The 15,472-nt window shown below is 50.0% G+C and overlaps 1 protein-coding gene and 1 long non-coding RNA gene across 3 annotated transcripts in view; one reads left to right on the forward strand and one right to left on the reverse strand.

Moving 5' to 3' along the window:
• Positions 1-5,841: 5,841 nt before the first annotated feature.
• LOC125723008 (uncharacterized) lies at positions 5,842-6,551 on the reverse strand. Its single transcript, XR_007386705.1, has 3 exons — positions 6,518-6,551; positions 6,398-6,477; positions 5,842-5,998 (listed from the first exon to the last, which is right to left on the reverse strand). It is a non-coding gene; the product is annotated as an uncharacterized LOC125723008 (long non-coding RNA).
• A 741-nt stretch (positions 6,552-7,292) lies between these two features.
• The window catches only part of LOC125716536 (lysine-specific demethylase 2B-like), a 46,430-nt gene continuing 38,250 nt past the window's right edge, over positions 7,293-15,472 (forward strand). The window contains exon 1 of one of the 2 annotated variants that reach the window (XM_048988966.1): positions 7,293-7,506. The gene's annotated coding sequence lies outside the window, so the exon portion shown is untranslated. The remainder of the gene's footprint in view (positions 7,507-15,472) is intronic. The other variant, XM_048988957.1, reaches the window with a different exon arrangement.

The raw sequence follows: 15,472 nt of genomic DNA on the forward strand, positions 1-15,472 counted from the left end.
ATTTACTGGACTTAATGTCCTAAGCCATCAGTCTAACTGTGGCTGGGAAGAAGCTGGTGTGGAATCGTGTTTTGTAGGTGGTGATGCTCTCTGGCCGGTGGTGTCTTAGGTTAAATCCTACATTCATCCTCCTGAACAGGCAGAATGCTGGGTGACGTTGATCACTGAGTACGTCCTGAGCTGGGTGATGTTGATCACTGAGTACGACCTGAGCTGGGTGATGTTGATCACTGAGTACGTCCTGAGCTGGGTGATGTTGATCACTGAGTATGTCCGGAGCTGGGTGATGTTGATCACTGAGTATGACCTGAGCTGGATGATGTTGATCACTGAGTACGTCCTGAGCTGGATGATGTTGATCACTGAGTACGTCCTGAGCTGGGTGATGTTGATCACTGAGTATGTCCTGAGCTGGGTGATGTTGATCACTGAGTATGACCTGAGCTGGGTGATGTTGATCACTGAGTATGACCTGAGCTGGGTGATGTTGATCACTGAGTATGACCTGAGCTGGATGATGTTGATCACTGAGTACGTCCTGAGCTGGGTGATGTTGATCACTGAGTACGACCTGAGCTGGGTGATGTTGATCACTGAGTATGACCTGAGCTGGGTGATGTTGATCACTGAGTATGACCTGAGCTGGGTGATGTTGATCACTGAGTATGTCCTGAGCTGGGTGATGTCGATCACTGAGTATAACCTGAGCTGGGTGATGTTGATCACTGAGTATGTCCGGAGCTGCGTGATGTTGATCACTGAGTATGACCTGTGCTGGGTGATGTTGATCACTGAGTATGTCCTGAGCTGCGTGATATTGATCACTGAGTATGTTCTGAGCTGGGTGATGTTGACCACTGAGTACGTCCTGAGCTGGGTGATGTTGATCACTGAGTATGTCCGGAGCTGCGTGATGTTGATCACTGAGTATGTCCTGTGCTGGGTGATGTTGATCACTGAGTATGACCTGAGCTGGGTGATGTTGATCACTGAGTATGACCTGAGCTGGGTGATGTTGATCACTGAGTATGTCCGGAGCTGCGTGATGTTGATCACTGAGTATGTCCTGTGCTGGGTGATGTTGATCACTGAGTATGTCCTGAGCTGCGTGATATTGATCACTGAGTATGTCCGGAGCTGCGTGATGTTGATCACTGAGTATGTCCTGAGCTGCGTGATGTTGATCACTGAGTATGTCCTGAGCTGGGTGATGTTGATCACTGAGTATGACCTGAGCTGGGTGATGTTGATCACTGAGTATGTCCGGAGCTGCGTGATGTTGATCACTGAGTATGTCCTGAGCTGCATGATGTTGATCACTGAGTATGTCCTGAGCTGGGTGATGTTGATCACTGAGTACGTCCTGAGCTGGGTGATGTTGATCACTGAGTACGTCCTGAGCTGGGTGATGTTGATCACTGAGTATGTCCTGAGCTGGGTGATGTTGACTACTGAGTACGTCCTGAGCTTGGTGATGTTGATCACTGAGTACGTCCTGAGCTGGGTGATGTTGATCACTGAGTATGACCTGAGCTGGGTGATGTTGATCACTGAGTATGTCCGGAGCTGCGTGATGTTGATCACTGAGTATGTCCTGTGCTGGGTGATGTTGATCACTGAGTATGACCTGAGCTGGGTGATGTTGATCACTGAGTATGTCCGGAGCTGCGTGATGTTGATCACTGAGTACGTCCTGAGCTGGGTGATGTTGATCACTGAGTATGTCCTGAGCTGGGTGATGTTGATCACTGAGTACGTCCTGAGCTGGGTGATGTTGATCACTGAGTACGTCCTGAGCTGGGTGATGTTGATCACTGAGTATGTGCTGAGCTGGGTGATGTTGACTACTGAGTACGTCCTGAGCTTGGTGATGTTGATCACTGAGTACGTCCTGAGCTGGGTGATGTTGATCACTGAGTATGTCCTGTGCTGGGTGATGTTGATCACTGAGTACGTCCTGAGCTGGGTGATGTTGACTACTGAGTACGTCCTGAGCTTGGTGATGTTGATCACTGAGTACGTCCTGAGCTGGGTGATGTTGATCACTGAGTATGTCCTGTGCTGGGTGATGTTGATCACTGAGTACGTCCTGAGCTGGGTGATGTTGACTACTGAGTACGTCCTGAGCTTGGTGATGTTGATCACTGAGTACGTCCTGAGCTGGGTGATGTTGATCACTGAGTATGTCCTGAGCTGAGTCCTGAGCTGAGATCACTGAGTACGTCCTGAGGATTTGTCTGTCAAAGTAATGATAAATATGCATTAAAAGCAAAAAGCATAAAATATGGCTCTTTGGGAACAGCTTCCATTCACGAGCATGTATGTTTGTAGGAAGATGCGATGGCAGTAACCACAGCTTCTTCATGTTGGGTACATCGCTGGATTCCTCTGACTTTCAGGATGTAACCCTGAGCAGGATGAGAGGAGGGAGATATGGAGGGAGGGATGGATGGATGGTTTATTATGGGAAGTTATCAGCAAGTGTGTTAAAACCTAAAATGCATGTATAGTTTTTTAAGCCAAACTGGGGCCATATCGGCCAACTAGATTTAGTTAAGAAACACAAACAAAACAATTGCATGTTTTATATAATACTTTTAAAATTTTGAAACTCTAATGAATTAAACGCCAAATTCATTTTGCTTACATGTTAAGAAAGTGATTGGTGTCAACAACAGTTACATGTACATACCGTTGTGTAGAGCAGGATGAACGACCCAGCACAGGAGTTGAACGAAACACAACACGATTTATTTACTGAGAACGGAACAGAAACAAGCTAGATCATGGGGCAACCAAACAAAAGCGAGGGCAACCAGAAACCAAAGCAGACAGGAACAACAACATTATTGTCAGGTTTGGGGAACACAGGACTGGGAAGTACCTTTATACAGAGGCTAACAAGGGAGCAGAACGAGAGGTAGCTGGAGTGCACTACACAAGGGCAGGAACAAGAGGTAAGATTAATGTATAGCAGGCGTGGCTCATTACAGCCACACTAGGGAGAAATAGGAGGGGCATGTAGGCAGGACGTAACAACAACAAAATGTCTGTACATGTTAATCTTAAAAATGGATATATGACAATATGTCAGTCAGCTGAAAAAGGACAGCAGCAAAAGCTTTGCATGCTGGCAGAGTGCCAGGCCTGCTAATGAGTTTAAGATTAAAATTAGATTCAGATTTCAGAAGTGAGACCGGGGAGGAGAAAATGGGGAGGGCTATTTTTATCATGCCGGAGTAATTGTATGTGTAAGGAAATGACAGCCTGCAGCCCTGGTAAGGAGCAGAAATGCTGCTGCTGAAGAAAGGGGCTGCTAATGCTTTTCGGAGAGCAACGGAGGCGCAGATTGCTCATCAGTGACGCAGACTGTACATCCGCCTCACACACTACATTTGCCTCACAGACCCCACATCCATTTCAGAGACTGCACATCTGCATCACAATCCTCACATCAATGACACAGACTGCACCGCGCAGACTGCATGTCCACAACTCAGACTGTACATCATGTCGCATAGAACACACACCCACCTCACAGACCATCCATCAGTAAGACAGACACCACATTTGCCTCGCAGACTGCATATACACCTCACAGGTTTTACATCCACCTTACAGACCGAACACCAGCCTCACAGATTGCACATCCACCTTACAGACCGAACACCAGCCTCACAGATTGCACATCCACCTTACAGACCGAACACCAGCCTCACCGATTGCACATCCACCTTACAGACCGAACACCAGCCTCACATATTGCACATCCACCTTACAGACCGAACACCAGCCTCACAGATTGCACATCCACCTTACAGACCGAACACCAGCCTCACAGATTGCACATCCACCTTACAGACCGAACACCAGCCTCACCGATTGCACATCCACCTTACAGACCGAACACCAGCCTCACATATTGCACATCCACCTTACAGACCGAACACCAGCCTCACAGATTGCACATTCACCTTACAGACCGAACACCAGCCTCACAGATTGCACATCCACCTTACAGACCGAACACCAGCCTCACAGATTGCACATCCACCTTACAGACCGCTTGCCCTTGGCTTTGTCCGCACATGGCAGGCAAGATTCCAAGAAAGCAAGATGGCGGTGCAAGCAGACATATGCGTAGCAGCCTTTCCATGTTCCAATTTGGTGCTAAATGTCTTATGTCATCATCAGTGTTCCTTGACTGTATCATTGTCTGGATGTGCCATCCACTCACTGGAGAGCAAGATGGATCACCTAAAGCTCCAGCAAACTACGTAAAGGGAGATGAAGGACTGTTGTGTTTTATTTTCACCAAAACATGGTTGCATGACATCCTTCCGGACTCCGCGGTGCAGCTCACTGGCTGCTCATTGTTCTGTGCAGACAGGGACAAGTCAGAGTGCAGTAAGAAAAGGGCCGATGCACTGTGCAGTTATATCAACAATGAATGGAGCATGAACGCAAAGGTAATTTCATGTCATTGCACCATGATGGTGGAGTTTATAGCAGTGAAATGTTGACCTTTCTATCTGCCAAAGGAGTTCAGTTCGGTTGTTGTGTTTGCTATGTACCTACCACCTAGCACTAATGCTAACCTGGCGCTAGTGGAACTATATGACACTGTAAGTAACTTGCAGACTGCTCACCCTGAAGGGGTCTTCATCATCGCTGGTGACTTTAATCATGTAAACCTGAAGTCAGTTCTACTTAGATTCCACCAGCATGTGAAGGTGCTTAGACTAGGTTTACACCAACCTTAAAGACGCTTATAAAGCGAAAAAATCATTCCGGCATATACATCACTGCTCAAACATACTAAACCAGTAGAGAGGAGCATCAGAGTGTGGCCTGTGGGAGCAGTCTCCAGGACGGTTTCGAGTGCACAGACTGGTCAGTACTTAAGGAGGCAGCCACTCAGGAGCTCCGTGTTGATGTGCAGGAGTACACAGCTGCTGTAACAGACTATATCGGCAAATTCACTGAGGAAGTGACCACAATAGCCAACCAAAACCCCTGCATGTCTGCAGAGGTCTGGCAGATATCAAACGCCAGAGATGTGGCCTTCAGATCTGGAGATAAAGCCATCCCCAGAACAGCAAGAGGCAACCTGTTGAGGATAATCAGAAGAGCAAAACATGCATATGCCCTGAATATCCAAAGGTACTTTTAGGACTTCAGGGATGCACAAAGGGCATCCAGACTATCACAGACTACAGACCAGCTATCCCTGTCTGTGACAAACACTCTTCCTTCCTTGACATCCTGAATGACTTTTGTCATTCATGCACGTTTTGATGCACTCAACAGTGAGGCTGCTAGGAAGTGCACCCTTCCCCCTGATGAGCAGATAATCTGTCTGTTTAGTGCTGCAGTGAGGAGAACACTATCCAGAATTAACCTTTTAGTTTTGGATCCTGTCAGCATACTTGACCAGGTACTTAGAGTGTGCAGATCAGCTGGCTGATGTCCTCAGTGATGTATTCAGCACCTCCCTAAGTCAGGCAGTTGTCCCAACATGCCTTAAGACCACCAAAAGCATCATCAGTAATTGATGTTCAACATGCTCTTCATTATGCTGGTTATATTTAAAATATGTGTACAGAAAGCTCTGCATCGTATATTGTTGCACTAGTGTTTTTGTCCTTGTGCCCACTGTATCTGTTATATGTTGTATTATGTTGCATCACAGTCTACGGAGAAACGTTGTCTTATCTCACTATGTATGTACACACCGCTGCTGATCACAATAAATTACCTTGAACATTGAACATCAGTGACACAGAGCACACATCCACCTCACAGACTGCACATCCACCTCACAGCCCACACATCCACCTGAAAGATCGCACATCCACTGCACAGATCGCACATCCACCTCCCAGATCGCACATCCACCTCACAGCCCACACATCCACCTCCCAGATCGCACATCCACCTCACAGATCGCACATCCACCTCACAGCCCACACATCCACCTCACAGATCGCACATCCACCTCACAGCCCCCACATCCACCTCCCAGATCGCACATCCACCTCACAGCCCACACATCCACCTCACAGCCTACACATCTACCTCACAGTTCGCACATCCACCTCACAGCCCACACATCCACCTCCCAGATCGCACGTCCACCTCACAGCCTACACATCCACCTCACAGCCCACACATCCACCTCAAAGATCGCACATCCACCTCACAGCCCACACATCCACCTCCCAGATCGCACACCACCTCACAGATCGCACATCCACCTCACAGATCGCACATCCACCTCACAGATCACACATCCACCTCACAGCCCACACATCCACCTCACAGCCTACACATCTACCTCACAGATCGCACATCCACCTCACAGCCCACACATCCACCTCCCAGATCGCACATCCACCTCACAGCCCACACATCCACCTCACAGATCGCACATCCACCTCACAGCCCACACATCCACCTCACAGATCGCACATCCACCTCACAGCCCACACATCCACCTCCCAGATCGCACATCCACCTCACAGCCCACACATCCACCTCACAGATCGCACATCCACCTCACAGATCGCACATCCACCTCACAGATCGCACATCCACCTCACAGCCCACACATCCACCTCACAGCCCACACATCCACCTCACAGCCCACACATCAGTGACACAGACCACATGAACAGACCAACATCATAGACTGCAAATCCACTGCACGGACTGCAAATCCACTGCACAGACTGCACATTAGTGACAGGTCGCCGTCAGTGGCACAGACAGACATATCTGCTGCTTCAGTCTCCTGCAGGCACCTCCAATGGGGGGGGGGAGGTTAACCAAGCACACAGGATCATCAGTATTAATAATCTCATCATAACCCTGTGCCAAATGTTCTTCTCAGAACATCAGTTATATACAGCAGAAGACAGGTAAAGCTTAATATTTCTTAATAGATATAAAGTGTGTAAAATGAAAGAATTCTTGGTGCAGGGATTTTGAGAAGAATGTATACAACTAGGACGTGTGACCCCATATGTATTTTACAGTGTTTTCACTTCACATCAAACTTGCTTCCTGAAAGTGCTTTGTGATGGAGCAGCTGTTTCTCCCTGCAGCATACCACACTCTCCGCACCCCCCCCTCCCTGCACCCCGCCCCCCCCCCCCCGCACCCCCCCCCAAGGCTTGTGCGGTACTGGACGCTCCAATGCGAGAGTGCTGCTCCCATCTCCCCCCTGTTGCTGCTCCTCCTCCTCCTCTGCTGGTTGCTAGGCAGCGGGCTCTTCCATGCTGGAACTTGTCACCTCATTGGCTGGAGCAGCTGCTTGCTGGGACCTGCTCAGCCTATCAGGACTCCAGATGAGTGCTCACAGCGGCCGGGCGAAGCTGCACTGTCCCTCGCTCTCCCAAGAAAGGAAAAGGAAGCCAAACAAACAGGAGCGTCCATTCTGCCATCCTGCATCAGAGCATGGGCCTGAGAGCCAGGGCCCCTCAGCGCTGGAGGGGAAGCCAGCAGGTGGGTCCCTCCGGGGGGATGGGGAGGGTGGGGGGGCATGGTGTAAACGCCACTGTTTGCCTTAAGCTGTTGTGCCCAGTGCACTAATGAGCCCCAGTTGCTGCAGCACACCCCCTTAGCCATGCTGTGAGAGGTTTGTGTGTATTTCTCTGTGTGTATGTGTGTGGGGAGCGGAGGGTGGGGGGTGGAGCTCAGGAGAGGGGGGCTGTGATCCAGCTCGCTATATTTGTCAACTTTTCCCTTAAGTGTAAGGAAATCAACTCCATCATCACACTGGTCAAGGTCATGGAGTGGGTGAGGACTTCTCATTGGTCCAGGGCCAGCATGGCTCCAGTCCCTTATCCTCATGTGGGATGTTAGGGGTGGGGGGGGGACACTGTGGATTTGATTATAGTCTCACTGTGCACTTTACTGTGTGCCCCCCCTGCATGCCCCACTGAGGGGGGGGGGGTGATCCGACGGGCATCTTAGCTGAGGAGCGGCATCAGAGTCGTGCCCATGCACAGCTGTCCACTGGAGGCTGAGGGCTGTTTGCCCGGACGAGGAGGTGAGGCTGGGCTCAGTCTGAATGCACCTCACGTGTGGGTGCTCAGGGTTTGTCCTATTAAACCCACCTGGACAGGTTCTTGGTTGAACTGTCGTGAAAAATGGCCCTCCCCCCATGTTGGCCAGTTGTACTGTGGTTGCAGGAAACGTCCTGTGAGGGCGGGGCCCCCGCCAGGTTTAGAGCGAGCTGAGTTACGGTCTGACTGTTTCATCAAATTTTAATTTCGCTTTATATTTGAAAGCAGAGAAAGGCCCCCCTCCCCCCTACGGGTGCTGCTGGACAGTACCTGGGTGCAATGGGATGCTGCTTTCAAACTGCTTCAGTATCCATCCATCCATCCATCCATTTTCCAAACCACTTATCCTACTGGGTCGCGGGAGGTCCGGAGCCTATGCTTCAGTATCTGTTGTGTAAAATAAATAAATGACATTTTCTCCAAATAGCTTCCATATCCTGACTCTTTATAGTTTTTAGCACTCACCTCTCTGCATTGAATTACACATTTTTCATGCACTCCCCCTCCCCTGAATGTCACAGCACGCTGATCATTACAGAAACCTGAATATTACAGCACACTGAATTTTACAGCATCCAGAATTACTAGATGTAGAGATGCGCCGATTGCAGTTTTCTTGTCCGAGTCTGATTTTCTTTCTAAGAACTATATAATTGACAGCATATATAAACAAAAAACAAGTTCTCTTCAATGCAAAATTTTATTTCCAAACTGCACTAAGCTGCAGGATCTTCTCTCACTTAAACAAGTCACCAAATAAAGTGCTCTGTGTCTGGAAAGAGGTACAAATAACAGTTAACAGTAACTTTTTATTTACTTTACCAAACAAGAGCAGGTGCAACACTGAGCGCTAGAGCACCCTGAATGTTAGAGTACACTGAACGCTAGAGCACACTGAACACTACAGCACACTGAAGGCTAGAGCACACTGAACGCTAGTGCACCCTGAACGCTAGAGCACACTGAACACTACAGCACACTGAAGGCTAGAGCACACTGAACGCTAGTGCACCCTGAATGTTAGAGGACACTGAACGCTAGAGCACACTGAATGCTACAGAAGCCTTAATGCTAGAGCACACTGAATGCTCGAGCACACTGAACACTAGAGCACACTGAACGCTAGAGCACACTGAACGCTATCAGAAGGGACTCTGCCATGTTCTGTGCTTTGTGCAGTGCCACAAACACCATAACACAAGAAAGGAGGATCACAGCTGTGTGTTATTAAATCTGACTTAAGGTCTGAACACTTTTGGATGTTCATGGACCTTCTGGTAAACTTGCACTCAGCCAGTCATTTCATTGTCCTGAGATTCTGCCTGGTGCTACTCTGGGTAGCCATGGAGTCGCAAATTAAAATCCTTTCCTGAAAATTCAGTTAGTGTTCAGGAGTAACATGCTGGTGTTCAGGAAGATGCAGTGTACTGGGGTTATATATACAACATAGTACTCCAGGGTTTTATACACTATTACACGCTGTGTGCTGGGCTTATACACTCAGCGCAGTGTACTGGGCTTATACACACAGCGCAGTGTGCTGGGCTTATACACACAGCGCAGTGTGCTAGGGTTTTACACACAGCGCAGTGTACTGGCCTTATACACACAGCGCAGTGTGCTGGGCTTATACACACAGCGCAGTGTGCTGGCCTTATACACACAGCGCAGTGTGCTGGGCTTATACACACAGCGCAGTGTGCTGGGGTTTTACACACAGTGCAGTGTACTGGCCTTAAACACACAGCGCAGTGTGCTGGGCTTATACACACAGTGCAGTGTGCTGGTCTTATACACACAGCGCAGTGTGCTGGGGTTTTACACATAGCACAGTGTGCTGGGCTTATACACACAGCAAAGTGTGCTGGGCTTATACACACAGCGCAGTGTGCTGGGCTTATACACACAGCGCAGTGTGCTGGGCTTATACACACAGCGCAGTGTGCTGGCCTTATACACACAGCGCAGTGTGCTGGGCTTATACACACAGCGCAGTGTGCTGGGCTTGTACACACAGCGCAGTGTGCTGGGCTTATACACACAGCGCAGTGTACTTGGCTTTTACACACAGTGGGCTAGGCTTTTATGCATAGTGCACCAGGCTTATACACATTTTTATACGCAGTGTGCTGGGCTTATACGCCCTATATGCCAGGCTTATACACACAGTATGATGGGCTTTTACGCACAGTGTGCCGGGCTTATACACTTAGTGCAGTGTGCTGGGCTTTTACACACTTTTATAAGCAGTGTGTTTTATAAGCAGTGTGTTGGGCTTATAACGGGCATTAATCCAAACCTGTGAGCAGGCTGGTCCCTTGCTCTGTTTCCTGCCAGGTGTGCTGACTGACAGGGTCCTTCTGTTGCACTACTCCCTCATGGCACAGGGGCCCAGTCACAAAACCTGTGTTCCTGTGTGTTCAGAAATCCCCCCCACCATGAAGCCACCTCATGCTTTTAGAAGCACCCGCTGTGTGGTGACACGGAGGTGTGGCGGCTACCTGGAGGACAGGTGCCTGGGAGTCAAGTATGCAGCTGGTGGCGAGCAGGTTTATCTGTCACTAGCGGTCGAGCCTCTGAAGGTCAAACCGCATGCTGCCACAGTGGAGGAGCGTTTCAGTGGCTCTGTATTCATGTGCTGTGTAGTGGCTTTGGCTCCGCCTCCTAAAGCCTCAGGCGTGATGAATCACCATGGCGTGGGTTACTGATCTTTCCAAAAGGGCCCCATGAGTCACCTCTCCTCCATACGCCTGGGGGCTGCAGGGGTAGCTTACCAGACCAGACGTCTTTTTTATCTTATTTTCCTAAAATATTATTTTCAGATCCTTTTGCTTTTAAAGGCATTTCTGGTTATGCTATAGAAAAGGACTAGTTGTGGAGGGTTATTTCATCTCGTGGCCATTTGAGGTCCAACTGCTGGTTTCCTCTGAGTAACCAAATTCAGTGTCGCCTGCACCCAGAAATCCCATCCACTTTCTCTCCTCATCTTCCACTTCTTTTCCTTTTCTTGTCATCCTCTCATTATCTTCCTGTATTCCTCTGTCTTCCTCACCTTGTGTTCCTCGTCTGGTCTTCTCTTCATTCCCTCCCTCGTCTTCATCTTTTTGACTTCATCTCCCTTTCCTCTTCATGTCTTCATCTCCTTATCTTCATGTGACTGGCCTCACTGCTGACCAGCCCCAGGTTACATGAGGGCTGTTATTGGATGCTAGAATATCAGTCACATTGAGATTTATAGCAGGGGGAGGCAATCTTATCCGCAAAGGGCCGCTGTGCGTGCAGGTTTTTGCTGCAACTCTCTAATTAGTTTACAAATTAGAGGACTGATTGGCTGAAGAGTCCTCACACCTGGGTTTGAACAGCTGACCTAAAGGTTACCCCAAAAAGCCGCATACTGTACACACCGGCCCTTTGTGGATAAGGCTGGTTGCCCCTGGATTAGAGCATGATGCTGGTGGGAGTGAATCTCTCTGTATGTGCTGTTCTCTGCGAGATTGGATGCCACCCAGACATAGCAAAGGTGCAGCAGTGATGTCCTGTGGATTTGCTAAGATTGATTCGAGTAAATTTCCCTCCATCTTCCATAACGGTTCCCTTAAAGGCAGGGCAGGAGGCAGATGGCACCTTGGGTGGAGTGAGGTAGCTAAGCTTAGTGGAATCTTCCAGAGTTTTAGAGCAGAATTTCTCACTTTTTAGCCATTGAAGTGGCTGACTGACATTTTAGCTGTGCATTCAGAGCTGACAGACAAAAATGACAGTAGCAGCAATTATGGATGACAACAGGCTTAATGTTCTCCAGGTCTGGTCCCTGGCTTGACAGCTGAGATCACATACTTCCTTGAAGATGAATTGACAGTACAATCCCTTTCTGACAACTACCTATCCAGGTTTTAATTAGCTGTGAGCAGTGCAGGGTGTTTGTGAAGCTGCTCTCTCGCTCTCTCTCTCTCTCTCTCTCTCTCCCCCCCCCTTCAGTTTCCTTTCCTTTGAGGGGTCTATGTTCCTGACAGTGTATGAAGCCGTGTATGATTTCCTTAGGCAGCCAGTAGTGCAAGTAATGAAGCAGGGCCATGCCCCCTCCACTATAGGGGTGCTAATGAAGCAGGGCCTTACCCCCTTCACTATAGGGGTGCTAATGAAGCAGGGCCTTACCCTCTTCACTATAGGGGTGCTAATGAAGCAGGGCCTTACCCTCTTCACTATAGGGGTGCTAATGAAGCAGGGCCATGCCCCCTCTACTATAGGGGTGCTAATGAAGCAGGGCCTTGCCCCCTTCACTATAGGGGTGCTAATGAAGCAGGGCCTTGTCCCCTTCACTATAGGGATGCTAATGTAATGAAGCAGGGCCTGGCCTCCTTCACTATAGGGGTGCTAATGGAGCAGGGCCTTGCCCCCTCCACTATAGGGCTGCTAATGAAGCAGGGCCTTGTCCCCTTCACTATAGGGATGCTAATGTAATGAAGCAGGGCCTTGCCCCCTTCACTATAGGGGTGCTAATGAAGCAGGGCCTTGCCCCCTTCACTATAGGGGTGCTAATGAAGCAGGGCCTTGTCCCCTTCACTATAGGGATGCTAATGTAATGAAGCAGGGCCTGGCCTCCTTCACTATAGGGGTGCTAATGGAGCAGGGCCTTGCCCCCTCCACTATAGGGGTGCTAATGAAGCAGGGCCTTGTCCCCTTCACTATAGGGATGCTAATGTAATGAAGCAGGGCCTTGCCCCCTTCACTATAGGGGTGCTAATGAAGCAGGGCCTTACCCCCTTCACTATAGGGATGCTAATGTAATGAAGCAGGGCCTGGCCTCCTTCACTATAGGGGTGCTAATGGAGCAGGGCCACACCCTCTCTGCAGTGGGACTGGTAATGGAGCAGGGCCACGCCCTCTCTGCAGTGGGACTGGTAATGGAGCAGGGCCACGCCCTCTCCGCAGTGGGGCTGGTAATGGAGCAGGGCTACGCCCTCTCTGCAGTGGGGCTGGTAATGGAGCAGGGCCATGCCCTCTCCGCAGTGGGATTGGTAATGGAGCAGGGCCACACCCTCTCTGCAGTGGGGCTGGTAATGGAGCAGGGCCATGCCCTCTCCGCAGTGGGACTGGTAATGGAGCAGGGCCACGCCCTCTCCGCAGTGGGACCGGTAATGGAGCAGGGCCACGCCCTCTCCGCAGTGGGACTGGTAATGGAGTAGGGCCACACCCTCTCTGCAGTGGGACTGGTAATGGAGCAGGGCCACACCCTCTCCGCAGTGGGACTGGTAATGGAGCAGGGCCACACCCTCTCCGCAGTGGGACTGGTAATGGAGCAGGGCCACACCCTCTCTGCAGTGGGACCGGTAATGGAGCAGGGCCACGCCCTCTCCGCAGTGGGACTGGTAATGGAGCAGGGCCACGCCCTCTCCGCTTTGGGACTGGTAATGGAGCAGGGCCATGGCCTGGGTCCATGTTGCCCAGGCTCTCGCAGACGTTCCCCCACGTCCTGAGTTGGCGTCGTGTTCTCGCCCGGGTCTGTGTGGCCCAGGCAATCTGAGATGTTCTCCTGCCTCCTCACCTGTTGTCACGTTCCTGCCCGGGTCCATGTCGCCCAGGCTCTCTCAGACGTTACCCTAATTGGAGGCCTTATTCTGTGGAGACCTCAGCTTCTAGGAGCACATCCCGCATCTGTGAGGCTAGAGAAGCACACAGGTAATACCTGTGTTAAGGCTAGCATGCTATATGGGTTTTCTCTCATTTCACCTTTAATCCTGAGAAGTGGCCTAGCAGCTGCTCAGCTCTTGTCCTGGGACAGTGGCTTTGTTTCCATGTTCTTGTGTGACAGTTTTCCACAGAGTAGCGTGACATTCCTCTTAAGTCTGGCGGCCGTGAAATGTGATCACCTTTCACAGGACTGCAGACATCCTTACGGAAGCTGACTGGACCACATGTCCAGTGATAAAGCTTGACATGCAAACGGTGGCACAGGGGAAAGCCTCAAACCCTGGACAGGTAAAAGGGTTAACATTAGGATTAGGGTTAGGATTGGTGTTAGACCTGCATGTGCCTTCAGCCTCCTCCTCCTTACTCCCTCCACCTCTCTCTCCCCCTCTCTCCCTGCCCCGCTCTTCTTCCCTCTTCCTCTGGTGCCCTCCCTCCTTCCCTCCCACTAGGGGAGTTAATCACTCATATGCATCAATTGCCAGCCCAGAAAGCCCCTGAGAATGTGTGATGCTGAAGCAGGGGTGACTCTTATCCCCCGGGCCCCAGCTGCTACAGGAAAATGCTTCACACACAGAAAACGTGCACATGCCACTTACGCAGGGTGTCTTTGCTGCCCAGGCTCTTTGCTCATCCCATCTTGCTCTGTGAGACACACAGACATACATACAGGTTGGGGGGTCATAGCACAGGCTCCTCGGCTGGGAGTTTAGGGCCCCACTTAAGGGCCCATGACTGTTCAGCACACTGAGCCTCACACCCCCTTCTGCACAGCTGTAACACTTCAATGTGTGGCTCTGCATTACAGTGCCAGAGTGAGCATCTGGGATGACCTTTCTGTATAAATCCATAAAAGTCAAGTATATTGGACAAAACTGCCAGCTTATTTATATTAATATAGGAATATTAAACCGGGGCCCTGTGCTGTCTGAGATAGATTTCAGGCCCTCGCAACTTGACCAGGGTCCATCATCTAATCAAGGCATTGGTGCAAGAGATCCTGCATCCCCACCTGCTCATTCTGCACAAGGTGGCGTGGAGGGGGGGAGGAAGCTGGAGGTGGGAGCCCCTGGAGCTTCGCCCAGGTGACGGGGGGGGGGGGGGGGGTGCACCGTGAAAACATCTATCTAAATAAACTGTAAATACCTAAAAAGGAAAACTTTTTCAAAGTTTTCAAAGCTCACAAAGTTACCAGACAGTATTGAATATTTTGTACAAAGGGATTTCGATGGAATGCGTCCTCTGTGGTGTTGCCTGGGTTTGGAACCTGTAACTGCTGGGTTACCAAGCTGGCCTGCTCCCTGAATCCAGGTGTTGCTTGGTAACCGAGTGTGGTGAATTCAGGCTTCATGCTATATGATGAGGGGGGTGGGGTCCTGTTGGCTTGGTACATCTTTAATAAAGATATGCTTGTAATATTTATGTCTCCTTTGCTATTAGCTGTGCTGAAGGGCGAAGACACTATGAAGGTTTTTGTTGCTTTAATTTGCTGGGCATGATTACAGAGAGAAAAGGAGAAGGAGAGGGGGATCTGCTGAAAGTATAATGATTTGCATTCTTGCGAGCTTGAGGATCTGGCAATGACGGGTGGGGGGGTGGACAGATACCTGCTGATTTACAGATGACACCTGGATTAATACCCAGGTTCATTGTCTGCTTGTCCTAGCCAAGCTTCTGCTTCTCAGATTACCGGGGATGGGACCGGAACTCTTTCTGAA

This window comes from Brienomyrus brachyistius, chromosome 2 (genome assembly GCF_023856365.1).
Source record: "Brienomyrus brachyistius isolate T26 chromosome 2, BBRACH_0.4, whole genome shotgun sequence".
Taxonomy (NCBI): Eukaryota; Metazoa; Chordata; class Actinopteri; order Osteoglossiformes; family Mormyridae; genus Brienomyrus; species Brienomyrus brachyistius.